This window comes from Nannospalax galili, unplaced genomic scaffold (genome assembly GCF_000622305.1).
Source record: "Nannospalax galili isolate Female #2095 unplaced genomic scaffold, S.galili_v1.0 scaffold1569, whole genome shotgun sequence".
Taxonomy (NCBI): domain Eukaryota; kingdom Metazoa; phylum Chordata; class Mammalia; order Rodentia; family Spalacidae; genus Nannospalax; species Nannospalax galili.
This window is the reverse complement of record NW_008360051.1, coordinates 385,301-395,884: the sequence shown is the minus strand read 5'-3', so window position 1 is coordinate 395,884 and position 10,584 is coordinate 385,301.

Sequence of the window (10,584 nt, the reverse complement as noted above, 5' to 3'; positions counted from 1 at the left end):
GGTGGGTGACTGTGACCAGTGATAGTCATGTATATAGAGATTAGAGGTGCATGTGAAAACGTCTCAATGTCAAGAGCCCTGGAATGAATTTTTCTGTATGAAACTGTGTGTTTTGACAACGAAGTGGACATCTTTTTTAAACTTTGGAACCTCATTTAATCTTATGTCTTATAGAGTTTATAAAGAGTAAAAGATTGTATAAGCATAATAGTTCATCTGTGAACCTGGAAATGTGCAGCCAGTTTTGAAGGAGATGTGCCCTAGCTTGGAAAGGTGTTGTTGAGTAGGTTGATGCTGTTGTAGTGAAATGCCTCTTTTAATTAAAAAAAAAAATTAAAAAAAAAAACAAAACCAACTTGTATATACAGTCAATGTATATACTCCCAAGACCTGGTAAAATCAATATTGTTAGGTTCAAAATATTTCCATTATATATTTATCAGTCTTACTCTCTCATGGTAAGGGGTAATTCGCTGTGATTTTGATTTCTGCACTAGAAACGACATACAGAAATAATGTATAATTTTAAATGTAAAATCCATATTTGTTCAATACAGCAAAATTATACATGATTATGATATGTTATTGTAAAAAAAAATTGTCTCACATACATGGCTACTGACCAGTCCAATGGAGGAAATTCCTCAATTGAGGTTCCCTTTTCCTAGGTGATTCTATTTTATGTCAGGTTGACAAAAAAAAAAATCCAACCGACATAAGGACTTTTAGTGTTCTTGACATGAAGAGATGTTAAACGTTTGAGATGATGGCTTTGCTAGTTAAGCTGGTCTGATAATTATACCTTGTATAGATACACTGACACTGCATACTGCAGCCTGGGATATTGTGTACCAATTAAAACTTTAACAATGTTTTCCAAGTATGACATGGGAATAGGAGGGGTATACATAGCTTCTTCAACCACGACATCACTGTGTCAACTCCCAATATGCCCCTTACAGTTTGAATATGAAATGACCGCCAGAGACAGTTTGAAGACTTGATTCCCATCTGGTGTTTATTTTAGGAGGTTCTGGAAACTTTGGGAGGCGTGACCTAGCTGGAAGAAGTTGGTCAGTGGGGGTGGGTCCCTGGAGGTGTCTTGTCCTTGGCCCCTTCCTCTACTTTTCTCAGCAGCACCTCTCTGTCGTATGCTGTGGTATTCTTCATAAGTACATGGATATCAAGCAAGCATGGATTGAATCCTCTGGAACTGTGAGCCAAAACTGTGAGCTTCTTTTTTTAAGCCTTTGCTTAGGTGTTTTGGACATGTGTACAGAAAGGTTAATAGACCTGCAAAGGCTCTGTGGTTGGTACATTCATTCACCACTCTATTCTCATCCTGAGTTCAAGCCCAGTAGTACAAGATGACTTACACAACCCCATCAAGGAGGGTCTAGTAGAACCGGGACCACAATATGCCAGGCTGCATGGTCATGTTGCCACCCCTCTGCTTCCAGAAGTCTCAGCTGTCTCCTGGAGGTGCTGCTCTCAGGTGTGTTGGCCTCCTGACCTCCATTATCCAGGAGAATTTGCTTTAACAATGGATCTTCCTCATGAGAATTTGCGTGAGGAAAAGATACTGCACCTGGGAGATACAGAGCCACCTTCCCAAGTCATCCTGTTCCTGGAGTCCCTTCCATTTCCCTTCACACAATGAAATTTTAATAACTGTTTCATTTTTTCCTGATAAGACTAGGACCAAGGAGGTGGGTCAGTTGGTATAATGTCTACTGTGCAAGCATGAAGACCTGAGTTCAGATTCCTAACACCCATGGAAAAGCCAGGTAGAGCAGCATGTGTCTATAATTCCAGCGCTGGGGGCCAGAGCTAGGCAGGTCCTTGAAGCTCACTGGCCAGACAGTCTAGACAAATTGATGAGCTCCAGATTCACTGTGAGATCCTGTCTCAAAAAATAATGTGGTGAAGCAACTGAGGTAGATGCCTCACGTCAACCTTGGCCTCCATGCATGTGTACACAAACACCCTTATGCACGCGCATGCATACCCACATGAACACATACATCTATCACACACTAATTAAAAAAAAAATCCCTTGGGGCTGAAGAGATGGCTCAGCTGTTAAGATCACTGACTGCTCTTGCAGATGACCCAGATTCAATTCCCAGCACCCACATGGCACTACAAACTAGCCTTAACTCCAGTTCCAGAGGAATTTGAAGCCCTCTTCTGACCTCTGCAGCTTTGCATGACACAGGTGCACTCACATACATGCAGGCAATACACTCATACACATAAAAATAAAAATAATAAATAAAAATTTATTAGAAAAAGATCCCAGAGATCCGACAGACTCTTCTGTCCTCCATGGGCATTGCACAACACGGGTGCACTTACCTACATGCAGGCAATACACTCATACACATAAAAATAAAAATAATAAATAAAAATTTATTAGAAAAAGATCCCAGAGATCCGACAGACTCTTCTGTCCTCCATGGGCATTGCACAACACGGGTGCACTTACCTACATCCAGGCAATACACGCATATACATAAAACAAAAATAATAAATAAAATATTTTTAAAAAAAGATCCCAGAACAAAGACACAGGTTTGTGCCCCAGCGCCCATACACATACACACAAAAGCAGGTGTGGTTCATACCTGTAATCCCAGTGCTCAGGAAACAGAAACTGGTGAATATCCAGGGCTTACTTCTCAGCCAGCCTGGCTTACTTGATGAGCTCAAGGGCAGTGGAAACCCTGTCTCAAAGACAAGTACCTAAGGAATGACACCTGAGATTGTCCTCCGGCCTCCACACTCAAGGGCACACTTATGTACATGTGAACATCACACACACACACACGCACACACACACACACACACAGACACACACACACACACATACACACACAGACACACACACACACACAAGACCTGAAAGGAAGGGACATTTGGAAAATTTCATCCTCTCAGACCACAAGCACTGTTCTCTAATGCTCCACTGTAGAACAGGAAGGTGAACCCATGACCTTGTTCCTCCGACCTCACATGTGCATATTCCTAAATTATAAGGTGGAAAGAAGTGACACACAGGATGGCGGACAGTTGAGAGGCTGAGGCAAGAATTGCATCTCCATCTTGTTCAGCGTTCAACAGTGAATCTTGACGGAGGAAGAGATTGCCTCTTAGCTCTTTAGAGCGTCTTAAAACCCTCCAGCTTGGGTGGGAATGGAGTGGGGGTGATTTCGAGTTGACCCTAACAAGGTTCTGCCCTCTAAGTCCCCAGATTCTGCTGGTGAGAGGCGGCATGTGTTGTGCTGCACCCCCCCCTCCACTTTCTATGGTTTTTCCCCACAATAGATTCATTGCTTCAGGCAGCTTGGGGCCAGCATATCTGTCACCATAAAACACTAACACGAGGCTGGGTCTGCTGCAGAGTTGGCCTTATCTGAAAGGCCTTATGTGATCAGGGAGACTTGGCAACCTGCACGGCTCTGCTGGAGAACAGGCTCTGCAGGGCCGATGCTCGCTGCTCCAGCTCATTCTGACTCGGCTCAATGAAAGCACAGCAAACACAGTGTCGGAGCGATGACTGAGAAGACACAAACCAGAGACGGTCTTGCTAAGTTAAGTACATTCAAAGGAGAAATATTTATATTTTACATTTTAAATAGTCCCTGAGGGATGTACAATATGTTTCTCATCTCACTTGTGTTTAAGAACTTACCGTACTTGAAAAGCAAAGCAGGTCCCTGGAGCTGTGGATTCAAATGATAGCAAGCTTCTTATCAGACGGATCAAAATAACAGACTCTGAACACAAACACTCTTTCTGTACAAACGCACAAAATATAGGTTATTCAGATGAAAAGGGAAATGAGTGTACTAATGACAAGAGCACAGTCTGTCACAAGGCCTAGTTCTCAGGACACAAACAACTAAAAGGTAACATATGTGCCCAGGCTCCTTCTGTGTAATTACGTAACATAAATGCACACCCTCTGGAATGTGGTTCTTGGGACACTGGAGAAATGATTTGTGCAAAGGGAGAATTAGGAACACTTTAGAAAACTCAGAGAAGAGATACAAAAGGCAGAAATATTTCTGAACTGGGTTGACCTAACACCAACAGTGGGTGGGTGGTGAAGAAATGTTGTTGTTCTAAACTGCAATTAGGTTGAGAGAGAACGGTAACTTTTCAAGATCTCCCATGATCAGAAAAAAATGCCTGTGCGACTGTGTTGGTCTCAGTAGCAGCCCAAGCTGAGAAAGAGACAGAAATAGGTGTTAGAGGACTGGAAGACACTGTTGTAGACAGAAATGAGAAAAGAGGTACCAGGAAGGACATCGCAATAGCGGAGTTAGAATCCTCATTTCCTTCAAGTGATACAATCTGTGGAAAAATGCCAGAATACTTTGTGAGGGATGTAGGAATCTAAGGTTTGGGTCCCCTTAACATGGTCTAACAACATGAATTTGGCCAACTTAAATTCTGTGAGCTGCTTTCTATAGCTGATAAATGGTCTAAAATAGCACTCATCTTTGCCCATTTCAATACATGTAGCTCTTGCTGTGTGGCAAAATCTTTTCTAGGTTATAACCACTTACTTATTGAGTCTCACAATGACCACGAGAAGTAGGTAACAAAGGTTGCTGGAGGATTGAGACAGTGTAGATTATTATTTATAAAACAAGCCTAAAATGTCAAGTGTTTGACAAATGTTATTGTTGACATTATAATTATTCCTTGTAGCTGGAACTGTTTTAACCTTTATTCATTGTTGAGCACAGAGGTAATGATGTAACAAGGGATATAACTTACCACAGCAGGAGCCCCGTTATGTTCTGCTGTGATAAGGACATGAAATGACTCCAAATTTTCTGTGTCGAAGTCCTTATCCTCAATGTAATCTTCATGGAAGGAGCTTTAGGGAGTATAGAATCATGAAGGCTCTAACCTAATCAATACAGTAATTCACTTATAGATTCATAATTTGATGGCATTGTTTGGAGATCATAGAGATAGGAGGCAGAGCCTCGTTGGAGGAAATGGGTCATTGGGGGAATGCCTTTGAAGGGAATGGAGCTCCTAACTCCTTTCCTTGCTATGTTTGCTTTCTGGTGGCCTCAAGGTGAGCAGTTCTCCACTGATACAATGTTCCACCATATTCTGCCTTGCCTCAGGCCCATAGCAACAGTGCCTACCAACCACAGACTGAGACTTCTGAAACTGTGAGTCAAAATAAATCTTTCTTCCTTGAAGTTGTTTTTTCTCAGGAATTTTGTTACAGTAATGAAAATATTAACATGTTCCTTACCTATATATGAATCTTGCAAAGCAGAAAGCTTTATATTTGAGATGAGAACTGAGGCTCAGAGAACTTAAGAAATTTGTTCAAATCAACACAGCAAGTACTGGAGGCATGCTGAGGAAGTCATGTGCTCTCACTACTTCTGAATATGAAGGTCAGAACTCATAAACAAAGTAACTATCTGTAAATAGAGTACAGATTCTCCTTGACTTAAATGGGGTTATGTCCTGATAAACTGCTTATAAGTTGAAAATACTATAAATTGGAATCCAAACATCCTAACTCAACTTTAAACGTGTCATAATGTTTATATCAGCCTGTAGGCAGGCATGCTCATCTAGTGCAAACCCTATTTTAGGATATGGTGTTGAGAGACTTTATTGACTACCTATCCATATTCATAAAACATTGCCAACACAATGCACTGCAGAGTATCAGTTGTTCAGTCTGTTCATTACGTAGGAAGTGAGGCATGACAGAGCAATGAAGGCATGATGGAGGTTCATCAGGGCCAGAGAAGATGTGAGATGAGACCACTGGGCTTGGTGAGAACTAGCAGGTTTGGAGAACTTCTGGAGAAGGACATACTTGCGACATAGAGTAGACCCCACAGCAGCTTCTTACACAGAGGTAAGAAGCAATGGGTGTGTAAGGGAAACACACAGGCAATGTTATTTTGTGGAGCACCAAACACAAGCAAGATGATGGAACATGCAACTGGAAAGTTTGGAAGGCAACGCTCATGCAGTCCCTATTCCAAATTAACCAACAAGGGTATTTCCCGGAAGGCAAGAGGGAGAAACAAAATATTTTGCATTGAGGAATGACATGATCTCATTTGTTTTTTAAGATAATCTTAAATTTCATGTTTAGCATTTTCTGGGAAGTATACTAACTACTGAGAAAACAAAGATTAATGGGAAATGGTATGTTCATATGAAAATTTAAGTCTAGGGGAAAAGACAAGCAAGAGTTAACTTTGAAATCTCTGTTGAGTTCTAGGACAGTGGTCTGAATATTTGAGAAGAACACACCCACATACAGTTGGCAAACCCCAGACAGCTCCAAAAATACATGGGAAAATGCTTCCTTTTCCTGAACTGCATGAAGCACAAAGTTTGTATCTTCGTAGGACAAATACATCATCATTCTCCAAAATGCCTTGGCACAAGTGTCTGTTCTCAGACTTTGGGAGGCTTCAAAGCTTTCCTAGCTCTCCCTCTCCTCAATAGCCTTCCTGGTCCGGGGAACCCACCCATTATAACACTGCTTGTTCTGCTAAGGGAAACAGGCACGCTGCAAAGGTGACTATCTCCTTAGAGGGCCTCCCTCCCATTTTCCTTCACTCTTATCTGGTGTGGACTGGGAGACATTTGGGACCGTGGAATCGTGGTGGCACTGCCATTCCCTAGTTGTGTGGTCCTGGGAAAGTTTTTTTGAAACTTTCTGACTCAAGTTGCTCATTTAGTAACCAGTAAAATAACTCAGGCAGAGCTCTTAGGGTCTCACAAATAGTCAGTAAATAATTGTTACTAGTATTTATTATGAAAACTCTTGTGCATATCCTCTGCCCACACTTTTCAGAAACACCAAAATCAAAACCAGAAAGACTTTCTTTTCTGAAGCGGCTCCCAACGTTGTACCAACACTGAACTTACTGCCATGGCTAGGGACTGGCCGTCACAGAAGAATATAGTTTTTGAGTAGAAAAAAAAATTCTTGCTGTATTTGGACTGGCCGTCACAGAAGAATATAGTTTTTGAGTAGAAAAAAAAAAATTCTTGCTGTATTTGAACTGTCCCACATTAGCCTCTTTCTTGTGTTGTTCTGTTTTATTGTGACAGCAGAGCTAGGTGACAATAAACACAAGGGAATTCTTCTCTTTCAGACTGGTCTAATAACCAGGTATTTTCCTACATATTTTTGAAAGGGTGGTCCATTTAAATATGCAAAATAAGACTGGTTTATTTATTTGTGGTAACTAAAGCAGATGATCTCTTAGGTTCCCTTTATAACTAAAGGTTCATGATTTACATATTGTATTGGTCAAAAGTACAAGATGGATAAATAGTATGATATATTTACTGATTGGTTTCTACAGTCCCAGGCCAAATCATCACTAAGAGTGTGGCAACTTCTGAAAGAAACTGAGTGTCAGAATTGTCAGATTGCCTTTCTAAATTGATATTTTATCAAATGACTTTTTGTATCTACTGATATGGCCACATTATTTTCTTCTTTAGCTGATGAGATGGATTGCATCAATTGATTTCTAAGTGTTGAATCAGGCTCAAATACCTGTGATAAATCCCACTTGTTCATAGTATACAAAGTTAAATACATTTTGATTCAATTTGCTAATATTTTGTTAAAGATTTGTTATTATTATTGTTGCTTTAATTTGTGTTTTAAGATTGGGTTTCAGTTTGTTACCCAAGCTGGCCTCAAATTCCTGGGCTCAAGTGATTCAGTTGTACCAATCATTCAAAAAACTTGGACTATTGACATGTATCACCACATCAGTTCTAAGGATTTTTACATCTGTGTTCATGAGATACTGATTTGTTATTATTGATAGAGTGATACATTGATTGTTGTGATCTGAAAATGGGTTAGGGTTGCTTCTCCATATAGAAACTGTGAAGAATTATTTTAATTTCTTCTTTCAATATTTGGTAGCGTTTACCACTGCAGTCATCTGGGCCTGATGTTTTCTGTCTTGGGATGTTACTGATGCTTGTTTCTGTTTCAACAATCTGTTTCTTCTTGTTAATTTTGGCCCATTGCGTTTTTCAAGGTATTTATACATTTCACGTAAGTTAGCATAGGTCATCAAATTTGTAGGTGCTGACCTTCATAATATTTATCAGCATTTTCATACCCATGAGAACAGTAGTCAGGGTCTCACTCTTTTCTTTTTTTGTGTTTTGGATATTAGTAATTTTATGACTCTTCTCCTCCAGTTAAGGCTGGTAGATGTTTATGGATTTTTCTCATTTTCAAAATTCAGCTTTTGATTTCTTTAATTTTCTTTCATTGAGTTCCTATTCTAATTTAACTAATTTTGGTTTTGATTTTTTTCATTATTATTTTTACTTTCTTTGAGATAGTTTTGGTTTCTGTTAGTTTCATAAGATAAATTCATAAATTACTGATTTCAGACATTATTTTTCTAGTGTATTTACTTTAAGGCGATAAATTTTCTTTATACTTTAATATACTTACTTTCTCTGAGATTGCTTCTTTGACCCTTGTGTTACTTAGAAGTACATTTTTAATCTTGAACTATGTGGGAGATGTCAGCTATCTTTCTATGACTTATTTCTAGTTAAATTCCACTGTGATCTAAGAGCAGACATGATATTTCTGCTCTTTTGGATTTGTGTTCTGTCTTGGCAGATGTTCTTGTTGAGTCTGAAAAAAAGTGTGTCCTGCTGTTCTTAGATGAAGTTCTCTCTCTAGGACTGATAATGCTCTTCTGTTCATTTCAGCTAGACTCTTACTGATTTCCTGCTTGCCGGATCTGACAATCACTAGCTACTCCTTTTGTCCTGTCTACTGAAGGTTCAGCTATAGTTGTGGTCCGAACCGGCTCTCCCTCCAGTTCCAGGATTTTAGCCACATGCTTTCTAACTACTCTTATACACACATGTTAAGGACAGCTATATCTTCTTGGATAATCGGCTCATTTATCACTGTGTAATGTTCCTCTGTATCCTTGGTGGGTCTTCTTGCTCTGAAATTTCCTCATGTGAAGTTAATACACAGAATCCAGTTTTCATTTAATATCAGCAGAGACTATTTTCCATTCTTGTTTTTCATTTCAATAAAATATCGTAACATAAAAGCAGTGTTTTAACTACTTTAAAGTGTAGAGTTAAGTGGTGTGAGTACATTATATTGCTGTAAGGTATGGTTACATCAACACTGTCCATCTTCAAAACTTTATCATCTCAAGCTGAAAATTTTGCCTATTAAATAATAACTGCCTATTCCTGGTCTTCCTTTCTTGACTCCTGGCAACCACCATACTTTCTGTACCTATGAATTTGACTCTAATGGTTGCCGCATATATGTGGAATTGTGTAATGTATCTGTTCTTATGTGTGTACTTTACCACACTGAGTGTAAGATCTTCAAGATTAATTCATGTGGTATGAATGAATTCATCAGAATTTCATTCAAGGCTACACAATGCTCTCTCCTATGTTTGAATTATACTTTGCTTATCCATTCATTCATCAATGAAAATTTACGTTGCTTCCACCTTTTAGATGTTTCAGATATGTAGCTATGAATGTTGGTAGACAAATAACATGTGTTTGAGACCATGCTTTCCATTTGGCAAGGGGTATATAACCGGAACTGGAAGAACCACGCCATTCTTTCATTTCAGTGTAACTGTGTATTTATAGCAGATGTCTGTCAGGTAACATGAAATTGGATTTTGATTTTTTAAAAATCTATTCTGACAATCTATACCTGTTGTTGGCATATTAGACCACTGATGTTTAACGTGATAGTCATTGTGCTTAGTTTAATATGCTATATCTGACTTACTTGTTACTGAACTCTTTTCATTGTGCTTTTAGTTGTTTTTGTTTAGTTTGATTTGGTTTTTTATTTTCCTTTGGTCCTGCTGTTTGAGCCTGTGTCCACGCTAGGCAAGTCCTTTGTCCCTGAGCTCCACATCCCCGGCCCTTCATTCTGTCAGCATATGAATCACTTAATTGAGAACGGGTACTAGTCATCCTGGGTTTACTGTTATCCTACTTCTCTTCCAAATGCCACCTGCCAGCCACTTCCCGTGTAGTCATAGCATATGCTCAGCTCCCCCTCCCCCCAGCCCCTGTGCTTTTACCACTACTGTCATTGGCTGCTATGATGACTGAACACATTTTGAAGTTATTTAAAGTAAACCATTCTGCCAGAGCAATTAAGAAAAGCATTTCATTTCTTTCTTCTCGACACCCTTCCCTGGTTTACGCAGGTTCAACTTTCAGGCCTGTAGCAGCTTCTCTCTGAAATATTTTTTTGGAAGAGTCTGTAGAAAATGAATCTTTTCCATTTTTTGGAAATCTTTATTTTTCTTTGATTTCTGAGGATAATTTCATTGGATGAATTACATGTTGGTGAATTTTTTATCCTTTAAAACATAACATAATGGGTGGAGGGTCTTGCAGAGGACCCAGGTTTGGTTGCCAGAACCCATGTGGTGGCTAACAGCCATCCTGTCCCTAACTCCAGTTCCAGGGGATCCAACACACTCTCTGGCCTCTTTGGGCATTACACACACAGGTGCACCT